General features: G+C 35.7%; 1 protein-coding gene across 12 annotated transcripts in view; it reads right to left on the bottom strand.

The window, feature by feature from the left end:
• Positions 1-25,679, bottom strand: part of WDPCP (WD repeat containing planar cell polarity effector) — a 730,102-nt gene that overhangs the window by 132,502 nt on the left and 571,921 nt on the right. The gene's annotated exons all lie outside the window — the stretch shown is intronic.

Below are 25,679 nucleotides of genomic sequence, written 5' to 3'. Positions count from 1 at the left end.
CTTTTCTTTTTTCTGTATACTATTAAAAAATCAGAGCTAGCTGGCTTCTTCATCATTTGCCACACAGAAAATGTCAGCAAAAGAAGGAACCATAAATCCACAGAATCTACACAGTTCAAGAGTGGGACCAACTCAAAATTAAGTCCTCTACAAAGTTCTAATGGAAGCATTTTCCCGATAATACAAATGATATTCCTACTCGATCCACATTCTTTATTTTCTCAAATCGGTAAAACTTCTTCTAGAGGAACGCCAAAATATTCCAGCATCTCTCTTAAGATACTCAATATGAGAGACACAGACAAAGTAAATAGAAAAGCCAATTCAAGGAAACGATGAGTTTTTTGGTATCTTCTTCTGAATCTGAAGCCAAGCCTCCTGGCAACCATCAGCACATCAAGCAGAGGGCATTATGAATCCCTGTCTTAGTATCCTCAATTCAAGAATTCTGGAATGCACTGGTTCTGGTCCAGGAGTGCTCAGATGTTGACCCAGTGACTGCCTGCATGCCTCGACTTGCAGGCCACAGACATTAATGATGCCCTCACTTAGGGGTATGAGGTTGATCTGGTGCCCAGCCCTGGAGCCTCTTGCTCAGCCAAGGTTAACTCTGCAGGAGGTGCAGCCATCTCCTGTGCCCAGCCAACCTACCCAGTATTCCATTTGTAGATTCAGCATAGTATTATAAAAATTAAGAACATATGCTTAGGGTAAAAAGGACCTATATGTAACAGTCTCTCAGCATTATAATTTTTAGTCATGGGTAAAATAGATATGTTGTGAGGTGGCCGTAACCATAAAATGAGATAATGTATGAACAGTGTTCAACACATTCTCCATCATACAGTAAATACTAAATAAGGGTGGCTAAAATCACAATACCTAGATTCTGGCTCTAGTTCTTGCACCAATCAGTATGTTAACTTTGAGCAAGTCACCTAGCCTGAGTTTCATCGAAAAGAATAAATGGGTATAACAGCGCCTGTTACCATCTATCTTTTAGTGTTGTTGAGATAACAATATTAAATGAAGTGGGCACTGTGGCTTGCACCTGTAATCCCAGATCCTTGGGAAAATGAGGCAGGATGATTGCTTAAGCCCACGAGTTTGAGGCTGCGGTGAGCTATGACCATGCCACTGCACTCCAGCCTGGGTGACAGAGCAAGATTTCATCTCTTAAAAAAATGATGCAAGTAATCCCTTTGAAAGCTGGAATGTCTACAAAATGGATGATATAATAATTTGGATGGCAGTTGAGAGGATAAATAACATAAAAATGTCATTTTAAAATATATATAATCAAGAAAGCTGTGGCTAGCTTTTGTTAATTTTGTAGACAATACACAGGTGATAAACATTAAAGAAGAATCATTTTTCTCTGTGATTAGTTTATTATGGTACTTAGAATCAGAAAACTTAGTTAATATGAATATTTTGTCTTATTCAGGAATAAGATATTAACATAAGTTTATGTACATTGTAGTATAGAATGTATGACAAGCGTACTCATGGTTTTTGTTGAGAAGAAATGCCCTCTTTGGCTCTATAATTCACTTCTAACAGAAATGATATATTTTTATGTTATCAGATTAATAACTATTTGTAAAGCCCTTCAAAGATGAAAAGTACTCCATAAATGCTTAGCATTTATTACCACTAATATAAACATCATTAAGCTCTTCTTCAAAATGCTGTGAAGACAGAAGAAGCTAAATAACTAAAATTAGAGCAGAACTAAAGAAACTGACACCAAAAATAATATAAAGGATAAACGAAAAGTTGGTTCTTTGAAAGGCTAAGCAGGATTAATAGGCCACTAGCTACAATAACAAAGAAAAAAGAGAGAAGATCCAAATAAGCACAATTAGAAGTGACAAAGGAGACATTACAACAGATCCCACAGATATACAAAAGATCCTCAGAAACTGATACAAACACCTCAATGTACACAAAGTAGAAAATGTAGAGGAAACAGATAAACTCCTGGAAACACACAACCACCCAAGATTGAGCCAGAAAGAAGGTGAAACCCTGAACAGAACAGTAAACAACAAGTTGTGAAAATGAATCAGTAATAAAAAGGCTACCAATCAAAAAAAGCTCTGGCCCAGATGGATTCACAGGTGAATTAAACCAGATGTACAAAGAAGAACTTGTACCAATCCTACTGAAACTATTCCAGAAATTGAGTAGAAGGCAACTCCTTCTTAACTCATTCTATGATGCCAGAACCACCTTGATACCAACACCTGGCAAAGACACAATGAAAACAGAAAACCACAGGCCAACATCCCTGATGAACATATATGCAAAAATCCTCGACAAAATTCTAACACATCGAATCCAGCAGCAAATTAAAAAGTCAATTCACCATGATCAAGCAGGCTTTATTTCTGGGATGCAAGGTTGGTTCAACATACGCAAATCAATAGATGTGATTCACCACATAAACAGAATTAAAAAAAAACCATATGATCATTTCAAGAGACACGGAAAAAGCCTTTGATAACATCCAACATCCTTCTTGATAAAAACCCTCAACAAACTAGGCATAGAAAGAACAAACCTCACAATAATAAGAGCCATCTATGACAAACCCACAGCCAACATCGTACTGCGTGGGCAAAAGCTGGAAGCATTCCCCTTAGGAACAGGAACAACACAAAGATGCCCACACTCCCATTCAAAAAAGTACAGGAAGCCCTAGTCAGAGAAATCAAGAGAAGAGAAAGAAATCAAAGGCGTCCAAATAGGAAAAGGCATCCAAAAAGGAAGTCAAATCATCTCTCTTTGCTGATAATATGATTCTGTATGTAGAAAACCCTAAGTACTTCACCAGGAGACTCCTAGACCTGATAAATGACTTCTGTAAAGTTTTGGATACAAAATCAATGTACAAAAATCAGTGCCATTTCTATATCCCAATAACGTTCAAGCTGAGAGCCAAGTCAAGAACTTAATCCCACTTACAGTAGCCACACACAAAATGAAATACTTAAGAATACACCTAACCAAGAAAGTGAAAGATCTCCACAAGAACCACAAAACACTGCTGAAAGAAATAATAGATGACACAAACAAATGGAAAAACTTCCATGTGCATGGATTGGAAGAATTAATGTCACTAAAATGTCCATACCACCCAAAGCAATCTACAGATTAAATGCTATTCCTATCCAGTTACCAAGGTCATTTTTCACAGAATTAGAAAAAACTATTCCAAAATTCACATGGAATTTAAAAAGAGGCTGAATAGCCATAGCAATCCTAAGCAAAAAGAATAAAGCTGGAGGCATCAGACTATCTGACTTCAAACGACATTACAAGACTGCAGTAACCGAAACAGCATGGTACTGGTACAAAAACAGATATACAGAATAGAGTGGAACAGAATAGAGAATGCTGAAATAAAGCTGTACGCCTACAACCAACTGATCTTCAAAAAGCCAACAAAAATAAGCAATGGGGAAAGGACTCCCTATATATTAAATGATGCTGGGAAAATAGGCTAGCCATATGCAGAAGAATGAAGCTGGACCCCTACCTCTCAACATATACAAAAATTAAGTCAAGATGAATAAGACTTCAATGTAAAACCTCAAAATATAAAAATCCTAGAACAAAACCTAAGAAATACTCTTGTGGAAATTGACACAGCCAAAGAATTTATGACTTGATAGACATCCTCAAAAGCAATTGCAACAGTAACAAAAATGGAATATCGGGACCTGCTTAAACTAAAGAGCTTCTGCACAGCAAAAGAAACTTTCAACAGAATAAATAGATAACCTACAGAATGGGAGAAAATATTTACAAACTACACCTCCAACAAAGGACTAATATCCGGAATCTATAAGGAACTTAAACAAATCATTAAGAAAAAAAAATAACCCCATTAAAAAGTGGGCAAAGGACATGAAAAGACACTACTCAAAAGAAGACATACAAGTGGCCAAACATTAAAAACATGCTCAATATCATTAATCATCAGAGGAATGCAAATCAAAACCACAATGAGATACCATCTCACACCAATCAGAATGGCTTTTGTTAAAAAATTAAAAAACAGCAGATGTTGGCAAGGCTACAGAGAAAAGGGAATGCTTATACACTGTTGGTGGGAATGTAAAAATCAGTTCAGCCCCAGTAGAAACCAGTTTGGAGATTTCTAAAAAAACTGAGTTGAACTACAATTACATCCAGTAATCCCACTACCGTGTTTATACCCAAAGGAAAATTGTGCTACCAAAGATACCCGGCCTTGTAAGCTTATTGTAGCACTACTCACAAGTGCAAAGATATGGAAACAACCTTAGTGCCCATAATGGTGAACTGGATAATGAAAATGTGGTACATATACACCATGGAATACTATGTAGTCAGTCATAAAAAAGAATGAAATCATGTCCTTTGCAGCAACATGGATGCAACTGGAGGCATTATCATAAGTGAAATAATGCAGAAACAGAAAATGAAATATTCTATGTTCTCTTATAAAGTAGGAGCAGCTAAACCCTGGGTATACACAGATGTAAATATGGGAACAACACACACTGGTGGCTCCAAAAGGAAAGAGGGAAAGAGAGGGGCAAGGGCTGAAAAACTTGTTAGGTACTATATTCACTCTCTGGGTGACAGGGTCAATAGAAGCCGAAACCTCAGCATTAGGCAATATACCCTTGTAACAAACCTGTACATGCATTCCCCTAATCTCAAATGAAAATTAAAAATAAATATTTTCTAAAAAAACAAAAAACAAAATGCAGCTACAGCTTCATGAGTTGATTGTTAAATAAGATGACATGCCCAAAATGGCAGGTGGTATATCATGTGAACCTTTTCATGATTATAGCAATAATACAAATTTCTTTTGTTAGACAGCTATTAATAACTATTAGCAACTCATTCTTCAAAGGTTATTTTTGTCTCAGATAATTACACCACTGAAAAGTGAAATAATTCATTTTTGATTCTACAATATAAGCAAGCACAGAAAAAGGCCTAAGCTTCTGGGAAACTCCTGAATTATTGATGTTGTAAAGCCGCAGTTTCCAATATGGTAGACACTACTGCATGTGACTACTGAATCTTGAAACACGGCTCATGTGACTGGGGAACTACATTTTAAAATTTTATTTAATTTCAATTAAATTAAAAAATTGATATTCTATCTAGTAATTGTGAAATTTTAAAGAATGTGTACAACGACTTGGGTAACAAACTACTTCAACTGTAAATTTTATGAAATATGAATATAGATCATGTATTTCCAATGAAAATTTAACATCTGATTTGAGATGTACCCTAAGATGTAGTAGATAATTTAAAATTCTGTCTGTGGCTTGCATTATATTTCTATTGGACATCATTGCTACACAGGTTTAAAGACACACAACAAACCATATATGACATGGACGTTACTCCCTTTTTTAATCCTTCTAGTCCAAACCTAGGAAGTTGGAATAGTATATGTGAAAGTAAAAAATTTCAGTTCTTGTATTTGTAGAATAGGGGAGTAATAGGTCTTTTCTTTGATAGGTGAAGACATGGCCTTCATGAACTATGACCTGGCATTACTTCAGTTATGCACTATTAAATGATTAACAACTAGCTCTCCACAAACCAAACCAGAACCCAAACCAAAAAACAACCAATTTGTAGAGTTTGCCAATTTCCACGACATAAATATTCCTACCAGGGCCAATTTCGAGCTACCAACATGGTCACTGAACATACAGTTGGGAAGAGATGCACATAATTGGCACTCATGAGGCCGTAGAATCCAGCCTCAGTGCAGCACTGGAATACTTTGAGTTGCTGACATCTATATTCTTGAAAGATATGTGTGTGTATATATGGGTGTATGTGGGAGCTGAAATAGATCAGCTTTAAATTAAATTCTGCCCTATAGCAAAAAAGTATTATAGGATTATTATTTCTATGAAAGTAGGGCATTTTCTTTTCTTTTTTTTGAGACGGAGTCTCGCTCTGTCACCCAGGCTGGAGTGCAGTGGCGTGATCTCTGCTCACTGCAAGCTCCGCCTCCTGGGTTCAGGGCATTTCATTTTCTTTAAGCCTTTGGAAACTAAGTGACTATAAAAACTCTGATTCTTTCCATATTCCCCTTGAGAATATAGATTTATGGTTATATGAAGCCATTTTGTAAATTGTAAAATGGTAAAAACAGGTGAAGATATTTAATTTTGATAAAACAAGATACATGATTGTAACTTAGAAACTTAGTAGGCCAACTACATAACAAACATTTGTGAATAGAGATTTCCTAGGGACATAATAAGGGCATAGGAAGATTACCTTCAGAATTGATATAAATTCTGACATATTGAGAATTTTATACATGTAAAATATCTGTAAGAGGTCCAAATTTAGCTCTAAAGTTCGATAATTTTATGAGTTTTGTTAGCTAATATATGTTAAATCATTCTGTTTATTTAGAAATTCTTGTTTCTATAATAGCTCCTCTGCTTGGGCACTTTAATGTTATGCTTTTTGCTACACTTTTAAATTTAGTATAACGTCTTTTAAAGGCAGTATCTAAGAGGATTTAATTTAAAAGTATCTTTTGAATAAAGCAATTTCCCCTCTAAGGAAATCCTCTAAGAGAATATTCAAGCTTATTATTTTAGTATGGGTTTGTTTGTACTATTAAATGGATATGAATAAATGATTTTTTCACAGAGTTATATGTTGGCTAGAATTTTATAGTGCCTGAGTTTGGATTCTATTTTGTCATATCTAATCACATGCATAAAATTTTACTGCTGGAAAAGACAGACTCTTCTGTGTCTTTATTTTATAATAGAGCAAACTGAGACCCCAAAAAGGGACTGTTGAAGTGTTATTTGGCTAGTCTTTACTAGTTTAGCCAAGACTAGACCTCAGCTTTCCCATCACTCTTAGTATTTTTTGTTTTTTAGAGACAGGGTCTCGCTCTGTTGCCCAGGCTGGAGTGCAGTGGCATGATCACAACTCACTGTAACCTCAAACTCTTGGCCCAAGTGATCCTCCTACCTCAGCCTCCCAAGTAGCTAGGGCTGCAGGTGCGTGCCACCACCCCGAGCTAGCTTTAAATTTTTTGGTAGAGTTGTGGTCTTGATATATTGCCCAAGCTGGTCTCAAACTCCTGGCCTCAAGCTATCCTCCCACCTTGGCCTCTTGAGTCTTTGGTATTACAGGCATGAACCACCATGACTGGCCCATCCTTAGTATATTCTTAGTTTGTACCATATAACTGCATAAATCTACTTGTCCATCCACATTTTGGAATTATTGATAGAAGATATTTTTGTTATACTCCACACTAGCTACATTGGACACGTATTCTGTTTATTCTTTAACTACATAGTTTCATTAGTTACCCTTAATGTTATATACCAATCCTTGAGCAAAATTCTTTCATTATTTTCTTATAGAAAATGTGAATATGGGTTATTCTGCCCCAGATTGGCATAATTTGCTAGTCTAATAACTAAAGCAGAGAAAGAGGTTTGAGACATTCAACTCCTGTCTCAGAAAGAAAAACAGAAGGGCTAAAAGCATAACATTTAACATTTGTACCTTTCTCCACAGGAAAAGACCACTACCTTTTGCTTAGTAACTGTCATTTTATGACTAGGTAAGTTCTGAAGAGTTGACAACTTGTTTTGGAATATAGTAATCTAGTATTTCAGAATTCAAAAATATGTTAAATAACATTTAAATTATGGAAAGTTTCCATCTGAAAATAACTAATTTAGAGAAAATCCGTACTTATTCAATAACACCAATTCTTAATTACCATATGTCACATTCTGTGATTGACATTATGTCACCACAAAGAAAGGAACAAAGGTTTGATAATCATAGCATACTTAATAAGTTTACTGAAAACTGTACATCTCTTAAGATATACAAGTAATACAGTCTTGTATAGACCTCTGCAGTCAAGCAAGCAGTTAGTCTTTGATGTGCTCATAATTATGAAATATTTAGGATGTCTTTAGGGAAAGATGCCTATAGGTAGTAAGGTTTAGATCAAAACTGACATCATTACATAATAAAGGAGGAAAGGTGAAGTGAAGCCAAAAGTAGATTGGCAGGAATATATCTAAGTCAAACAAATAATATAACGCACCCTGTAATGCACAGTGTGGGAAGTTAAACAGTTGGCCGCAGTTTCAATTGTTTATAGAATTAAAAACTGCTTTTGTAGCTTCAGTTTAGAAGAATTTTGTATTTACAATAAGATATTTAAAGTATAAGAGCAAATCTTTACCTTCATCCATGTATCACCTCTTGGATAGAATTTTTATATATGTTTACAATGGTACCATGATTTTTAATTTTTAAAGTATTTTTAGAGACAGTCTTGCTCTGTAGTCAAGGCTAGAGTATAGTGGCCTGATCATAACTCCCTGTGACCTCAAACTCCTGGGCTCAAATGATGTTCTATCTCAGCTTCTCAAGTAGCTAGATTACAGGTGTTTGCCACCATGCCCAGCTAAATTTTTAATTTTTGTAGACATGAGGTCTCACTGTGCTGTCCAGGCTGGTCTCAAACTTCTGGGCTCAAGCAATCCTCCTGCCTCAGCCTCTGCAAGTGCTGGGATGACATGTGTGAGCCACTGCACCTAGGCTCATGACTTTAATGCCATTTTAGGAAGAAGATAACATAAAAAATCAAGCTTTTGAATGATTTTTAAAATGACGTGGTAATGTAGTGATGACATGTCTCTGGTAACAAATAGGAAGATAAATAATGATTCCAATTTTGTTAAATATATGCATAGAAAAAAGGGAATTAAATACACTAAAATAACTCTTTTTATCAGTTATCTCCAGGTAATAATATGAGTGATCTTTATCTTTTACATTCTTTATGTTACATTCTCTAACGTTACCCATTTAAGCATGAATAAGCTTTTATATCAGAATTTTAAAATACATTTTAAAAGGAGATGGCAACTTATAATGCTACAGCTTTTTTATAGCATAGTATCTGCAAGATCATATATGATAAATGTATTTGGAAATATAATGCATTTGGAAGGATTTCATAATATGCAAATTTGTAGACCGCCACATTAAGTACAGCTGGGATGTCTTTGAAAAGGATTTCTTTTATATTTTCATTTCTCTGCATATGAGGATTATATAAAAGAAGTTGTTTCTCCATGTTTTTCTTTTTCTAAATAATATTCTTCAAATAAGAAGTTAACCAGGAACGGTGTTGCACTCCTATAGTCCCAGCTACACAGGAAGCTGAGGCAGGAGGATCGCTTGTGCCTGGAAGTTTGAGGCTGCAGTGAGCTATGATGGCACCATTGCACTCTAGCCGTGGCAACAGAGTGAGACATTGTCTCTAAAAAATAAATAAATGCTATTCTTCAAATCTCAGTGTAACAGATGAACTGCTAGCTGTCCCCAAATGGCTTTTGCTTTTACAGTAACTGGTGTTTTGCTGGGTGCATAATCACCCCAGACTTTCTTATGGTTAGTGTAGCCTTAGGAACAGGTTCTGTCCAATGGGATATGTACAGAAGTGATATGTAACAACTCCTGGGTTGTAGCCTGAACAAGATAGGACTATGCCTGCCTCCTTTCTCCTCCTTTTGTAGGCTGGGATGCAAATCTTCAATGATGTAGATGAAGGCTTTACCCTAGAGATGACAAAGTAACACAACAGATAAGGCCTAGTAATCTAATACCAGCATGCCTTACCAGTCCTGGAACACGTCCCAGGATTGTTATACAAGAAGGAAAGAAAATTCTCTTGCTGAAGTTACTGGGTTTCATGGTCTCTTGTTTTACAGTAGCTTAGACTATTTCACTTCATAACCATATTGTACTGTAGACATATGTCAATCTGACTTCTCAGGCTTATGCTAGAAATGACACAATATAAAAATACAGTCTTATTTAAGGGAAAACTTATTGAATGGCCATCTCTATTACTTTCCTCACACAAATGGCTGGTGTGATAGAGTGTCTCATTGTGGTTTTGATTTGCATCTCTCTGATGGTTAGTGATGATTAGCATTTTTTCATGTTTCTTGGGGGCTTGTATGTCTTCTTTTGCATAGTTCATGTCCTTTGCCCACTTTTAATTGGGTTATTTTTTTCTTGTGATTTATTTAATTTTCTCAAAGATTCTGGATATTAGGCCTTTGTTGTATGCATAGTTTGTGAACATCTCCCATTTTGTAGACTGCCTGTTTACTTCATTGACAGTTTCTATTGCTGTGCTGAAGCTCTTTCATGAAAGCAGAAAACAAAAAAGAGCAGGAGTTGCTATTCTTAGATCATAGAAAACAGACTTTAAACCAGCAAGCATCAAAAAGGACAAAGAAGGGTATCATATAATGATAAAGTGTTCAATTTATCAGGAAGACTTAACTATCCTAAATGTATATACACCCAACACTGGAGCTCCCAAATTCATAAAACAAGTACTTCTAGACCTATGAAAAGACTAAGACAGCCATACAATAATAATGGGGGACTTTGGGGGCTTCAACAGCACACTGACAGCATTAGACAGGTCATCAAGGCAGAAAAGTAACAAAGAACTTCTAGACTTCAACTCAACACTTGGCCAATTAGACCTAATAAACATCTACAGAATGCTCCATGCAACAACCACAGAATATACATTCTTCTTATCTGCACACACAACATATTCTAGGATTGACCACATAGGATTGACCACATGCTTGGCCATAAAGCCAAGTCTCAATAAATGAAAAAAAAAATTAAAATCATACCAAACGACACTCTTAGACCACAGTGCAATAAAAATAGAAATCAATATCAAAGGTCTCTCAAAACCACACAATTACATGGAAATTAAACAACTTACTCTTGAATTACTTTGGGCATTAAGGCAGAAGTCAAATAATTTCTTGAAATTAATGAAAACAGAGACACAACTTACCGAAATCTCTGGGTGCAGTAAACACAGTATTAAGAGGAAAGTTTATAGTTAAACACCTACATCAAGAAGTTAGAAAAAGTTCAAATTAACAATCTAACATCACACATAGAGGAACAACAACCACAGCAAAAAACTAACCCCAAAGATAGCAGAAGAAAAGAAATAATATCAGAGCAAAACTGAACAAAATTGAGAGGCAAAAATCCATACAAAAGATCAATGAAACCAAAAGTTGGTTCTTTGAAAGGATAAATGATTGGTAGACTGCTAGCTTGGCTAGATTAACAACGAAAAAAAGAGAGATCCAAATAAGCACAATCCGAAATGACAAACATGACATTACAACTGATCCCATAAAAATATAAAAGATCCTTACAGATTATGATGAACACCTCTATGCACACAAACTGGAAAATCTAGAGGAAATGGATAAATTCCTGTAAACACACAACCTCCCACTACTGAGCCAGGAAGAAATTAAAACCCTAAACAGACCAATAACAAATTCCGAAATCAAATAAGTAATTTTTAATAAGTCCAGCTATTTCTGAGGTACAGCCGCATTTCCCCTCTTTGCTGCTAGTATGTATCCCATGATTGCAGTGACGTATTCCCATTTTCACTTATTTTGAGATGGGTGTCGGTCAGTTATCCTTATTCACATAACTCACACGCCAAGTCCTATCTGCAACTTCTATCAGTGTGAAGTTGACTAGAGAGTTTAATCCATTACATTTAAAGCATAGGTTGAGCATCCTCAATCCAAAAATCCAAAATCTGAAGTGACCCAAAATCTCAAATTTTTTTGAGTGCCAATATTGATGGCATAAGTGGAAATTCTACATCTGACCGCCTGTGACAGGTGGCAATAAAAATGCATGCACGCACAGTTTATTAAATGTTCCCAAGGAAGAAAGACCTTCCCCCGCCCCCTCAGCTGTCATATCTTTTCCAGACACAGCTAGATGCCCTCACACAAGCACACCCACAAAGGTTAATAAAATGGCACAAGTGCAAGCCAGGTGTGCCAATGTCAGGTTCCCCATGATACCCTGCATAAGGCCAAGACCTATGTGTATTACTCACTGTGTCGTTTTGTGTATTCTCTGCTCTTTGTAAAGATACTCATGAAATGTCCAAATAGTCTATATTAAATAATTGTACGGGTAACAGTGATAAGAAAAAGAAGAAGCATTTATATTTATTGCACAGAAAGTCGAGCTTTTTGAGAAAAGGACAGTGGTGTAAGTGTAAAACATCTTGGAGAGCAGAAGGGTGTTGGAACAACCACTATAAATGACTTGTATAAACAGGAGGATAAACTGTTGTTTTATGCTAAAAGTGATTAAGTTAATGAAAAATAGAAAAACAATGCATGCCATAAAGCTAAAAATGAAGATTTTGATCATGTATTGAGTAGATCCATCAGTATTGCAGTGAACACATGCCACTTAATGGTATACTGATCATGAAACCAGCAAAGATCATGATGAACTAAAAATTGAAGGGAACTGTGGATATTCAATAAGCTGGTTGCAGAAATTTAAGGAAGATATGGCATTAAATTTTTATTATTACTTTTACTTATGGGCACATAATAGTTCTATATATTTATGGGTACATGTGATGTTCGATATAGGGATAAAATATGTAATAAATCAGGATAACTGGGGTATCCATCACCTTAGCACTTACTATTTTTCGTGTTAGGAACATTACAATTCTGCTTTCTTAGTTGTTTTAAAAATTTGTGGTGATAAAGCATCTGCTGATTATAAAGCAGTGGACAGATTCACTGACGAGTTCACTAAGGTCATCAGAAATAAAAATCTGACACCAGAACGAGTCTATAATATTGATGAAACATCACTGTTTTTGTTACTGCCCCAGGTGAGACAGCCCCTATATGAATTAAGGATACCAATGACAGAAGAACTCTGCTGAGATATGTTAATACAGCAGGCCCGCATAATTATAAACTTGCTATGATAGGCAAAAGTTTGCATCCTTGCTATTTTCCAGGAGTGAATTTCTCACCAGTCCATTATTATGCTAACAAAAAGGCATGGATCACCAGGGCCATCTTTCCTGGTCGGTTTCATAAACATTGTATACCAGTGGTTTGTGCTCACTGCAGGGAAGCTGGCCTGGGTGATGACTGCAAGATTTTGTTATTCCTTGATAACTTCTGCTCATCTTCCATCTGAAATTCTCATTAAAAAATGTTTATGCCATGTATTTTCCCCCAAGTGTGACTTCATTAATTCAGCCATGTGACCAGGGTGGGTATCCTTAGATCAATGAAGAGTAAATATAAAAACACTTTCTTAAAGAGCATCCTATCAGCAGTGAGCAGAAGCATGGGTGCAGAAGGTTTTCAAAAGGATGTTTAGCATGAAGGATGCCACATGTGCTGTTGCCAACACTTTGAACGCATGATTAAAGACACAGTTGTGCATGACTGGCACAATCTCTGGCCTGTGATTACGTTAACTGATGATGATAAACAAGGTGGTGACTTTGAAGGATTCTGTATGTCAAGTGAGAGAAAAATGTCTGACCTCCTTACATATGCAACAAATATACCTTCAGAGTCCATCAGTAAGCTGGAAGAGATGGATATTGAAGTGGTTTTTAACATCACTAATGAGCCTCCAGTTGTTCATTCATTGACCAAAGGTGAAATAGCCAAAATGGTTCTGAATCAAGGTGATTATGATAATAGTGATGATGAAACTGTTAACACTGCAGAAAAAGTGCCTGGAAGTGACACTGTGAAAATGTGTGATGGGCTTATTGAAAGACTAGAGCAGCATGAACAAGAAATCATGTCAGTTTATAAAACCAAAAAGAAATTTGTAAGACAAAAACCTTTGTTAATGAGGCAGATAACTCTAAAGGAAACATTTCAAAATGCCATCGAACAGGATTCCTTCTTATCCCTAGATGACCCACTTCCGGATTCTTTAACTGCTGCTGCTGTTTTTCTCACCCAGAAAAATAAAATGCCCTATGCAGTAATCTTTTACTCAGAACACAACATTGTAGGTAGAGGCAGAAAGCTTGCCATTGTTTGTTGTTGCTGTTGTGTAACAGCTGATAACAGGTATTCTGATGATGCTACTGTACTACTTAGTTATCCTGAACACATTTTTTTACTGTAGTAATGGTATGTCACATGTTTACTCTTAAGTACTTATGAATGAATGTGTAAGAAAATGACTGCTTATTGGTAGCATATAAATTCAGTCAGGAATGATGGTGATGCCAAACAATTACAGATTGTCCACATGGGTGGCTCAGACAGTGACACCTTTACATTCCATTGGTTCAATGTAGACAGCTTTGTTGCATGCACAAAATTATCAAAAATATTATATAAAATTGCCTTCAGGCTATGTGTGTAAGGTGTTTTGTGTTTAGACCTGGGTACCATCCTCAAGATATCTCAGTATGTACCTGCAAATATTCCAAAATTGAAAAAAAAAAAAACCACCACCAAACAAACCCCAAATCCAAAACACTTCTGGTCACAAGCATTTCAGACAGTGAACAGTTAACCTGTAATTACTGAGAGAAGGACTTATGTCTTAGAGCTGTTTTTTGTTTGTTTTGTTTTGTTTTTTACATATAGGCTTTTTGTTACTCATTTCCTCCATTGCTGCCTTCTTTTGTTTTTAGTTGTGACAAGTTTTGATTCCCTTCTCATTTCCTTTTGTACACACTCGATAGTTATTTTCTCTGTGGTTATCATGGGAATTATGTATAACATTCTAAAGTTACAACAATCTAATTTAAATTGATATCAAGTTAACCTCAAGTGTATACAAAAACTCTTATAAAGCATTGTCACTTCCCCTACTTTGTTATTCATGTCACAAATTACATCTTTATATATTGTGTACCTACTAAAGAGCTTTATAATTATTTTTATGCCTTTGTGTTTTAATTCAGGTTGATAATAATAAGTAGAGTTACAAACTAAAATTATAATAATACTGATTTTTATATTTGACTGCCCAGTCTTCCTGGACATATAATTCTTGGTTAATCTTTATTTTTCTTCTAGCACTTTAATTATACCTTCTGGCCTCCAAAGCTTCTGCTGAGAAGTCAGAATCCCTCATTATTGAGAATCCCTTGTATATGATGAGTTTATTCTCTCTTGCTGCTTGCAGATTCTCTTTCAACAATTTGATTATAAGGTATCCTTTGGGTTGATTCTACTTGAAGTTCATTGAGCATCTTACATTTGTGGATCCATGTATTTCCTAAAATTTGGGAGGGTTTTGGTCATTATTTCTTCATATCATCCTTCTGATCCTTTCTCTGTTCAATGAGCATCTTGGATTTGTGGATCCATGTATTTCCTAAAATTTGGGAGGGTTTTGGTCATTATTTCTTCACATAATCTTTCTGATCCTTTCTCTCTTCCCCTTCTGGGACTCCCATAATGTATATATTGGTATATTTGATGATGTCCCATAAATCTCATAGGTTTAGTTCACTTTTCATAATTCTTCTTGGTCCTTAGAATTGATAATTTCAAATATCATATCATAAAGTTGGCTGATTTTTTTTCTTCTGCCTACTCAAACCTTGAACTTCTCTAGTAAATTTTTAAATTCAGTTATTGGACTTTTCAGTTGCTTCAGGATTTGTTTGGTTCCTTTTTATAATTTTTCTTTTTTGATATTTTCATTTTGTTCTTGTTTTTTTTTTAATATTCTTTAGTTCTTTGTATGGTTTCCTTTCACTCTTTGAACATATTTAAGGCAGCTGTTTTAAAGACTTTGCCTAGTTAGTAAGATGTCTGTGCTTTCTCAGGTTTGATTTCTACCAGTTAATTTTGCTCCTTTGAATAGGCCATGTTTTCCTGTTTCTTTGTATGCCTTGTGGGGTGTGTGTGTGTGTGAAACTGGGCATTTGAAAAAGCCATCTTTCCCGGTCTTTGCAGACTAGCTGTGTGCTGGGACAGTCCCACTAATTAGCTAGGTTTGCTCTGAGCATAGGAATTGGCCTGAGGTAAAAGCTTATGGTCTTGTCAGGTCTTTTCTGAAATGTGTGTTGACTGGGCCTGTGTGTGGCTTTCTCAATTCCCCTGTATACATGGCTGCTTTTGAATGCCTTAATTTCTGTAAGAAAATGGCCTGTTGCATGGCAACAGTGATGTCATCTTGAAGCAAAACTGACATGATGACGGATGTTTGACTCCTACATACCAAGGTGTTCTGCAGCAAGTTCTTTAGACAATGCCTGTAGCATAGATAATCCCTAATAAAGATGTTTTATCTAGCCTCTACAGTGATCATGGGTTTTGGCAATATAACCCCTCATGAGAATGCTTATTTAATCTCTCCAGTTTTGTCAAGAAAGTCTGAGACATTACCAGCTGCACATGTCTTTACCTCTGATTTTTTATGTTAACTGTGGGGTAACAAGGACAAAGAGATTCCTATTCTGAAATTTGGCTGTATGTCACTCAGAGTGTGGAACTGAAAGAAGGAAGAGGCTGAGGGGAGAGGAATTTTCCAGGTATGGTAGTCTTCCTTTATCCATGGGGTATATGTTCAAAGACCCCCAGTGAATGCTTGAAATAGCAGATATTACCGAATCTGATGGCTGTCAATTCGAACACCTTTCTGTTTGTGTCTTTCACCTGCAAATTTAATGACTTCCATCGTAGCTAAGCACTTATCACACACTGTGGCTGTAACTTTTGCAGTTTGAGGTGCAACAGCACAACTCATGAATTTCTGTTTCCTTCTTCACAATGTCATGGATAGAGGATTCATATGTAATGTACCATAGATCTTAGCAAGCTCCGCATATGATATATTTCCTTATTAAGTTGAGAACTTTCACCTTTTTACTCACTGAGAGCACCATAAGATGCATCTCTTTGGTATATCTGAATTGCCAGCATCACTACTTTTGTGCTTTGGAGTCATTATTAAGTAAAATACAGGTTGCGTGAATACAAGCAGTGCTACACCATTACAGTCCATCTTTTAACCAAGATGGCTGCTAAGTGACTTATGGGCAGGTGGCATATACAGTGTGGGTACACTGGACAAAGGGATTCACATCCTGGACAAAACAAAATAGGACAGTGTGAGATTTCATCACACTACTCAACAGTGCACGATTTAAAAATTATGAATTATCTATTTCTGGAATTTTCCATATAATATTTTTGGGCTGTGGTTGACTGCAGGTAATTGATACCACAGAAAGGAAATTAGCAGATAAGGGGAGACTCCTATAATAACAGTATAAATATCTGAGTTCTTTACCTCAATTGAATGATTATTATTATTTTAATAGCTAGTACCATCATGCTAAGCCTATTAGCAAGGATAAAGATTTACAGCTGTGCAATTAAGCTATAAGTTTCCCCATGTGAATTATAAAAATCTCAAGTTCTGTGAATTTATAGCTCTTGCCTGGAACGATGAGAAAGATGAGGGTTGTATGGTCAAAATTTTTGGAAATGTTAAGATAAACAAATAGTTAAGTTTGTGATTTCTGAGAACATTTCATGTACACCAGAAATTTTTAAAGAAATTAGTTTGTCTTAATATATCCTTCAAGTATTTAGCCATATATATTTTATTTTACTGAGTGTTTTATGGCACTATTATATTAAGGAGTTCAATCTGGGAACTATATCCATAGAAAACTGATTAGAATTGCTATAGAGCACTGGCTCTCAATTTTTTGCAATTTATGGAGCATTTCCACTGTAACCTCATTTCATTGCCTATACAAAAAAGATCTCTCCAAAGTTTATAGAACTAAATGCCTGCACCAAAAAGTTAGAAAGATCTCAGATTAACAATCTAACGTCACACCTAGAGGAACTAGAAAAACAAGAATAAACTAACCCCAAAGATAGCAGAAGAAATGAAGTAACTAATATCAGAGCAGAACTAAATGAACTTGAGATCCAAAAATCCATACAAAGAATGAACGACACCAAAAGTTTATACTTTGAAAGGATAAACAGGTATGATAGACCACTCATTTGATAACAAAGGAAAAAAGGATGATCTAAATAAGCACAATCAGAAATGACAAAGGTAATATTATCAGTGATCCCACAGATATACAAAAGATCCTTAGAAACTAATACAAACATCTGAATGCACATGAACTAGAAAATGTAGAGGAAATAGATAAATTCCTGGAAACACACAACCTCCCAAGATTGAGCCAGAAAGAAAGTGAAACCCTGAACAGAACAATAAACAAGTTATGAAATTCAATCAATAATAAAAAGCCTACCTTTTTTTTTTTTTTTTTTGAGACAGAGTCTTGCTCTGTCGTCGAGGCTGGAGTGCAGTGGCATGATCTCGGCTCACTGCAATCTCCGCCTCCTGGGTTCACGCCATTCTCCTGCCTCAGCCTCCCAGGTAGCTGGGACTACAGTCACTCACCATCATGCCTGGCTAATTTTTTGTATTTTTAGTAGAGACGGGGTTTCACCGTGTTAGCCAGGATGGTCTCGATCTCCTGACCTCATGATCTGCCCGCCTCGGCCTCCCAAAGTGCTGGGATTACAGGCATGAGCCACCGTGCCTAGCCAGAAAGCCTATCAATTTTTAAAAAGCCCCGGACCAGATGGATTTGCAGCTGAATTATACTAGATGTATAAAGAAGAACTTGTACCAATCCTACTGAAACTATTCCAAAAATCAGGTAGGAGGGAACTCCTTCATAACTCATTCTATGAAGCCAGAACCACTCTGATACCAAAACCTGGCAAAGACACAATGAAAAAAGAAAACCACAGGCCAATATGCCTGATGAACATAAATGCAAAAATCCTCAACAAAATTCTAACACATTGAATCCAGCAGCAAATCAAAAAGTTAATTCACCATGATCAAGCAGGCTTTACTCTTGGGATGCAAGGTTGGTTCAACATATGCAGATCAATAAGCGTGATTCACCACATGAACAGAATTAAAAACAAAAACCATATGATTATCTCAATACACATGGAAAAAACCTTTGATAAAATCCAACATCCTCCTTGATAAAAAACCCTCAACAAGCTAGGCATAGAAGGAACAGACCTCAAAGTAAGAGCCATCTATGACAAACCCATAGCCAACATCATACTAAATGGCAAAAGCTGGAAGCATTCCCCTTAAGAACAGGAATAAGACAAAGATGCCCACACTCATCATTCCTGTTCAAAAAAGTACTGGAAGTCCTAGCCAGAGAAATCAGGAGAAGAGAAAGAAATGAAAGGCATCCAAATAGGAAAAGATTATCTCTCTTTGCTGATGATATGATTCTGTACACAGAAAACCCTAAGGACTTCACCAGAAGACTCCTAGACCTGATAAATGACTTCTGTAAAGTTTTGGATACAAAAATCAACAGAAAAATCAGTGCCATTTCTGTATACTAATAACATTCAAGCTGAGAGCCAAGTCAAGAACATAATCCCACTTACAATATCAATACACAAACAAAATAAAATACACAGGAATACACCTAACCAAGGAAGTGAATGAACTACAAAATACCGCTGAAAGAAATCACAGACGACACCAACAAATGGAAAAACTTCCACGTGCCTGGATTGGAAAAATCAATATCATTAAAATGTCCATACTGCCCAAAGCAATCTATGGATTCAACTCTGTATCTATCAAACTACCAAGGTCATTTTTCATAGAAGTAGAACAAAAACCATTCTAAAATTCATATGGAACCAAAAAAGAGCCCAGATAACCAAAGCAATCCTAAGCATGAAGAACAGAGCTGGAGGGATCACCATTACCCAACTTTAAACTATACTACAAGTCTGCAGTAACCAAAACAACATAGTAGTAGTACAAAAACAGACACAGAGACCAATGTAACAAAATAGAGAACACTGAAATAAAGCCACACATCTACAGGCATCTGATCTTCAACAGTCAAGAAAAGAAGTTGGGAAAGGACTCCCTATCCAATAAATGGTTCTGGAATAGCTTGCTAGCCATATCTTTTCACCATATACAAAAATTAACTTAAGATTAATTAAATAATTAAATGTATGACCTCATACCATATAAGAATCCTAGAAGAAAACCTAGGAAATGTCCTTCTGGACATTGGCCTTGGTAAAAAATTTATGATTAAGTAAGTCCTCAAAAATAAATGCAACAATAACAAAAATTGACAAGTGGGGCCCAATTAAACCAAAGAGCTTCTGCACATCAAAAAAACTATCAACAAAGTAAACAGACAGCCTACAGAATGAGAGAAAATATTTGCAAACTATGCTATGCATTTAACAAAGGACTAATAAGCAGAATCTATGAAGAACTTGAAATCAACAAGATAAAAACAAATAAGTCCATTAAAAAGCATGCAAATGACATGAACAATCATTACTCAAAAGCAGACATACAAGCAGTCAACAAACATGAAAAAATGCTCAATGTCACTAATCAAAGAGATGCAGATCAAAACCACAATGAGATACCATCTCACACCAGTCAGAATGGCTTTTGTTAAAAAGTCAGAAAATAACATATGCTGTGAGGTTGTGGAGAAAAGGGAATGCTTATACACTGCTGGTGGGAATGTAAATTAATTCAGCCACTGTGGAAAACAGTCTGGAGATTTCTCAAAAACTGAGAACTATCATTCAACCCGTTGATCCCATTCCTGGGTATATACCCAAAGGAAAATAAATTGTTTTGCCAAAAAGACACATGCACTTGTATGTTCATCACAGCACTACTCACAATAGCAAAGACATGGAGTCAACCTAGGAACCCATCAATGATGGATTGAATAAAGAAAATGTAGTATATATACACCATGGAAAACTATACAGCCATAAAAAAGATTGAAATAACATCCTTTGCAGCAACATAGTTGTAGCTGGAAGCCATTATTGTAAGTGAATTAACTCAGTAATAGAAAACCAAATACCACATATTCTCATATGTAAGTGGGAGTAAAGCGTTAGGTACACATGGACATACAGATGGGAATAATAAACACTGGGGACTAATAGAAGGGCAAGGAGCAAGGGCTGAAAAACTACTTCTTGGGTACTATTGCTTACTACCTGGGTGATGGGAATCATTCATACCCCAAATCTTAGCATCATGCAATATACCCATGTAACAAACCTGCACATATGCCCCCTGAATCTAAAATAAAAGTTGAAATTATTAAAGAAAAAAACTTCTAAAAAATTCACCAATACAGTAGTTTCTCCTTTAGAGATAATTTGGGAGGACCAAATAAGGTAATGTTTGTCACAGTACTTAACATAGGACACTATATTAATATAAACTTTAAAAATTAAACTTTTAAAGATAATTATATATTAATATGCAGTTCTAAGAAATAATGGAGAAGTCCCATGTCTCTTTTATCCAGTTTCTTCCAATGATAATATTTTACAAAAATTTAATACAATGTTACAACCAAAATATTCACATTAATACAGTCAAGATTAATGTAAAATTTTTAAGTTGTAGGAAATGTTACATATGCCATATATAAAGAGCTGGATCATAAAATACTATTACATGTTCAAATGTATCCTTTCTAGAATGTTTGACATTTAGGCATTAGGTCAAAATAATCTAGATATCAAAACTAGGCAGAGATATTGAAGCAAAACCATGAGTCTGTAAGTCTGATCCCTCATGAATGTAAATGCCAACATTTAAAAATAGTAAATGAAATGCAGGAATATGTAAAAATACATCATCACAATTAAGAAGTATTTATTCTGGAACATAAGGTTAGTTTGCCATTTGAAAATCAATGCAATTCACGATATTAATAGAACAAAGGAGAAAGATCATGATAATCTTGATAGGCACAGGAGAAGTATTCGATAAAATTCAATACCTATTCATGATAGAAACTCTTAGCAAACTAGTTACTGAAGGGAACTTTATTAATATGAATAAAAGGTTTATTAAAAACCTGGGGAAAACTTTATGCTAACTGGTGAATTATTGAAAGCTTTCCCTAAGAATCAAGAAATAGAAAATAATGCCGGTCACAACTTCTACTTATCTTTATACTAGAGCTTCTAGTCAGTGCAATAATAAGGAAAGAGAAGTAAAAAGCATAAGAACTAGAAAGGAAGGAATTAAAATGTCCTTATTTGCTGATATGGTTTGGATGTTTGTCCCCTCCAACTCTCATATTGAAATGTAATCCCCCATGTTGGAGGTAGGGCCTCATGGGAGGTGTTTGGGTCATGAAGGCAGATCCCTCTTACATGGCTTGGTGCCCTCCCCATGGTAAGAACTGAGTTCTTGCTCTGTTAGTTCACATGAGAGCTAGTTGTTTACAGGAGCCTGGGTCCTCCTCCTCTCTCTGTTTCTTCCTCTCTTACCATGTGATATGGCATCTCCCCCTTTACCTTCTACCATGATTTGAAGCTTCCTGAGGCCTCACCAGGTGCAGATGCCAGCACCATACTTCTCATATAGCCTGAAGAACCTTGAACCAAAATAAACCTTTTTTCTTTATAAATTACTCAGTCTCAGGTATTCCTTTATAGCAATGCAAAGAGACGAACACATTTCCAGACGACATGATGTGGATGCAGAAAATTCAAAAGAATTTACTAACTGTTGGCATTAATAAGCAAATTTATCACTTATTGCTAGATATAAGGTCAATATATACAACAGTCAATTGTATATATACCAGAAATAAAACAGAAAATGAAATTTAAAAATAAGATTACCACATACAAAGGAGAAAAAGAAATACTTAAATCTAAAGGAAGATGTGGAAGACCACTACTATGAAAACTACAAAACATTTTTCATAAGAAATAGAGAAGACCTAAATAAATGGAGGGATAGATCATATTCATGGATTGGAAAACAATATTATAAAGAAATAAATTCAGCCCAAATGTATCTATGAATTAAATGAGATTCTAACCAGAATTTCAGCCCCCACTGTTTTTGTTTCTTTTTTTTCCTTGAGTGAGTCAGGGTATAAGCTGATTTTGAGATTTATATGGAAGGATAGCCAAGTCTATCTTAAAGAACAAAGCTGGGCAATTTTCACTACTAAATAATAACATTGACAGCCAGAGTTGCTTAAAGCAGTGAGATATTTGTGCAAGTATAGACAAACAGAGTAATAAAATAGAACATGGTCCAGAAACAGCCTATATATTATACTGTCACATATACAAAATTACAATACCTTTTCCACCAGAATGGCTAAAATGAAAAAGAGAGACAATATCAAGCATCATTGAGGATGGCCAAAACTGGAACTCTTACATACTGCTGGTGAGAAGGGAAATTGTTAACAACTACTTTGGAAAACTGGAAGTAGCTACTAAGGCTGCATATCCTACGTCACAGGAATTCAACTTCTAAGCACAGTCAAACAGATCTGCCTACCTATGTCCATTAAAAGACATACACAAGAATGTTCATAGCAACACTATTCACATTAGCCCCAAACTTGAAACAACCCAAATATCCATCTAAAGTAGAATAAATTGAAGTACATTCATGCATTGGAATATTGTTATACAGCAAGAAGAGTGGAAGAATTATAACTATATGCAACATATGAAAGATTCTCAGATTCATAATGTTGAATAAAAGGAGCCAAATACAAAAGAATATAGGTATGAATCCATTTAAGTTTGAAAAAAGGCAAAATTAGTCTATAATGTTACAAATCTGGACAGTTGGGCTGAGATTATAGCATCTCGAAGTGGGTATAGGAAGGCTTCTGGGTTCCTGGTAACATATGTTACTTGGTCAGGATACTGTTTACAAGGATGTGTTCACTTTGTGAAATTCATTGAGTCACATGCTTATGTTTTGTGCACTTTTCTGTATGCATGTTAGACTTCAATAAAAAGTTTAAAAAATTACCAAATTGTTCAGATTATCATCATCCAGCTTTTCCTTTGGCGCCTCTTGCTTTTAACTATGGTGACAGTATTTATGTCTGATGCTTTTTTACAGACTTTCCCATGTAAATGGAACTACTCTTTTGCTATCTCACATAATTTGGCTCCTTGCTTGCATCAAAGAACCACTTTGAAAGCCAAAAATTTAATAACTTTCAGCTTTGGGATAAGTTTAAGAGAATAATTGAATTAAATTGAGGGAATTTGAAAGAAAATTAGCTTTCCCCAGCATGATGTGGGCTGCAAAAAAGAACTAGGTAGAGACCATGATGAGGAAACAAGAAATTCTTTGTTAATTCCATTCGGAATTATGAGTGAGAATCACCCAGTTTTCTGCAGCAAAACTAGAGTAGAACATTCATGTAATAGGGCAACCTCTTGAAAGTTACTGATGTTATTTAATAGTATCTTTGTCAAAACATAGTAATCTAGGTCAAAGGCTGAGGCCTGAGACAAGGCTGAGAAAAGGGAAGTCACAGGGTATCAGTGAAAATATATTTGCTAGAAATGACGCAGGGCTCAAAGTGGGTACACTAAGCTTTCTGGCTAGGAATTATCCGCTGGCCACAGTAACCTCATCAGAGAATACACAGGAAATGAGATGCATTTTGGTGAACTGGGGAGTTTCTTCATTTTGCTGAAATTTTGTGATAATCTCTTCACATTCTCTTTCACTCTTACTAGTTTTAAATAGCTTTAAAATGCAAAGATGGCCCTCATTATATCTGATACCCTGGAATAAAAGGCAGGGTACAGGACAACTAAGGAAAATTCCCAGAAAATTGGCTAGGACTTAACTTCCTGCTTTGTTTTCCTAAATGGCTAGAGGGATAGGGATGGAGGATATTTCCCCATCATATAACGTCATCATTCCTATAAACATGGTATGCTTTCATCATTTAGTTAGAAGTGACTTCTCATAGCAAATATAAATTGTACTTACTTCACAGAGTTGTGGTGAAAATTAGTTATCTGTAACTTAACATTCAATAAATATTAGGTGCTATTATTAGTAGTAGTACACACATTAATATCCCTCCCTAGAAAGTAACAAGATATAGTGATAGGTCAATTACAGTTATTCTTATCCAATACTGCATTAATAGTGAGTATTCCCTATCCATTAGAAACAGAGATATGAAAGTGGTCTAATCAATCTGGAACTCTTTCAGGATGGGGGAAGGAGAATGGGATTATCTTGCTAGTACCTGTCAGCCCTGGTATTCAGGTTTAGAGCTACCCTGCTGGAATGGCTTTGAGTCCTTCAGTACCACCTTGAAGATTAGATCTATGTGGTGGCATCAGAGAGAAGCTGACAATTGGTCCCTTTGGCTGCAAGCAGCATTACAAAAACAAAGCACAAGATCTGTCAATGGAAAGGCTTGTATAAGATTTTTCAAGCACTTACAAAGTGGAAATCGTTTTAAAACTTATTTGTTTCAGAGGAGTTCCACAGAAAAATGAATTCTAGTACAATCCTGAGGGTTCTTTGCCTACTTTAGGAATAATAAATACTCAGGAAGAAAAGGAATTGGATTTGTAAGTATCAATATTGCTCAATTTAGCAGCATTAGATAAACTGAGTTTTAAAAAAAGATGTTAGCGTTGATATTACAATACTTTTTATAAACTTTCATTTTTTATGTTATAAAATTTAAATGGACTTTCAAATTCATTCTAAGGCTTCTGATCTGTCTTCTTCAGAATACTATGGTTTAAAATGATTCTAGCAGCTTCTAAACAAAAACAATCACCCATCAAACCCAAAATCTCATATGAAATACTTTGCCTGATATAGGAGAGAATTCTTTTGAG

Source organism: Pan paniscus, chromosome 12, assembly GCF_029289425.2.
Source record: "Pan paniscus chromosome 12, NHGRI_mPanPan1-v2.0_pri, whole genome shotgun sequence".
Lineage (NCBI taxonomy): Eukaryota > Metazoa > Chordata > Mammalia > Primates > Hominidae > Pan > Pan paniscus.
This window is presented reverse-complemented; position numbering and strand designations above follow the sequence as displayed.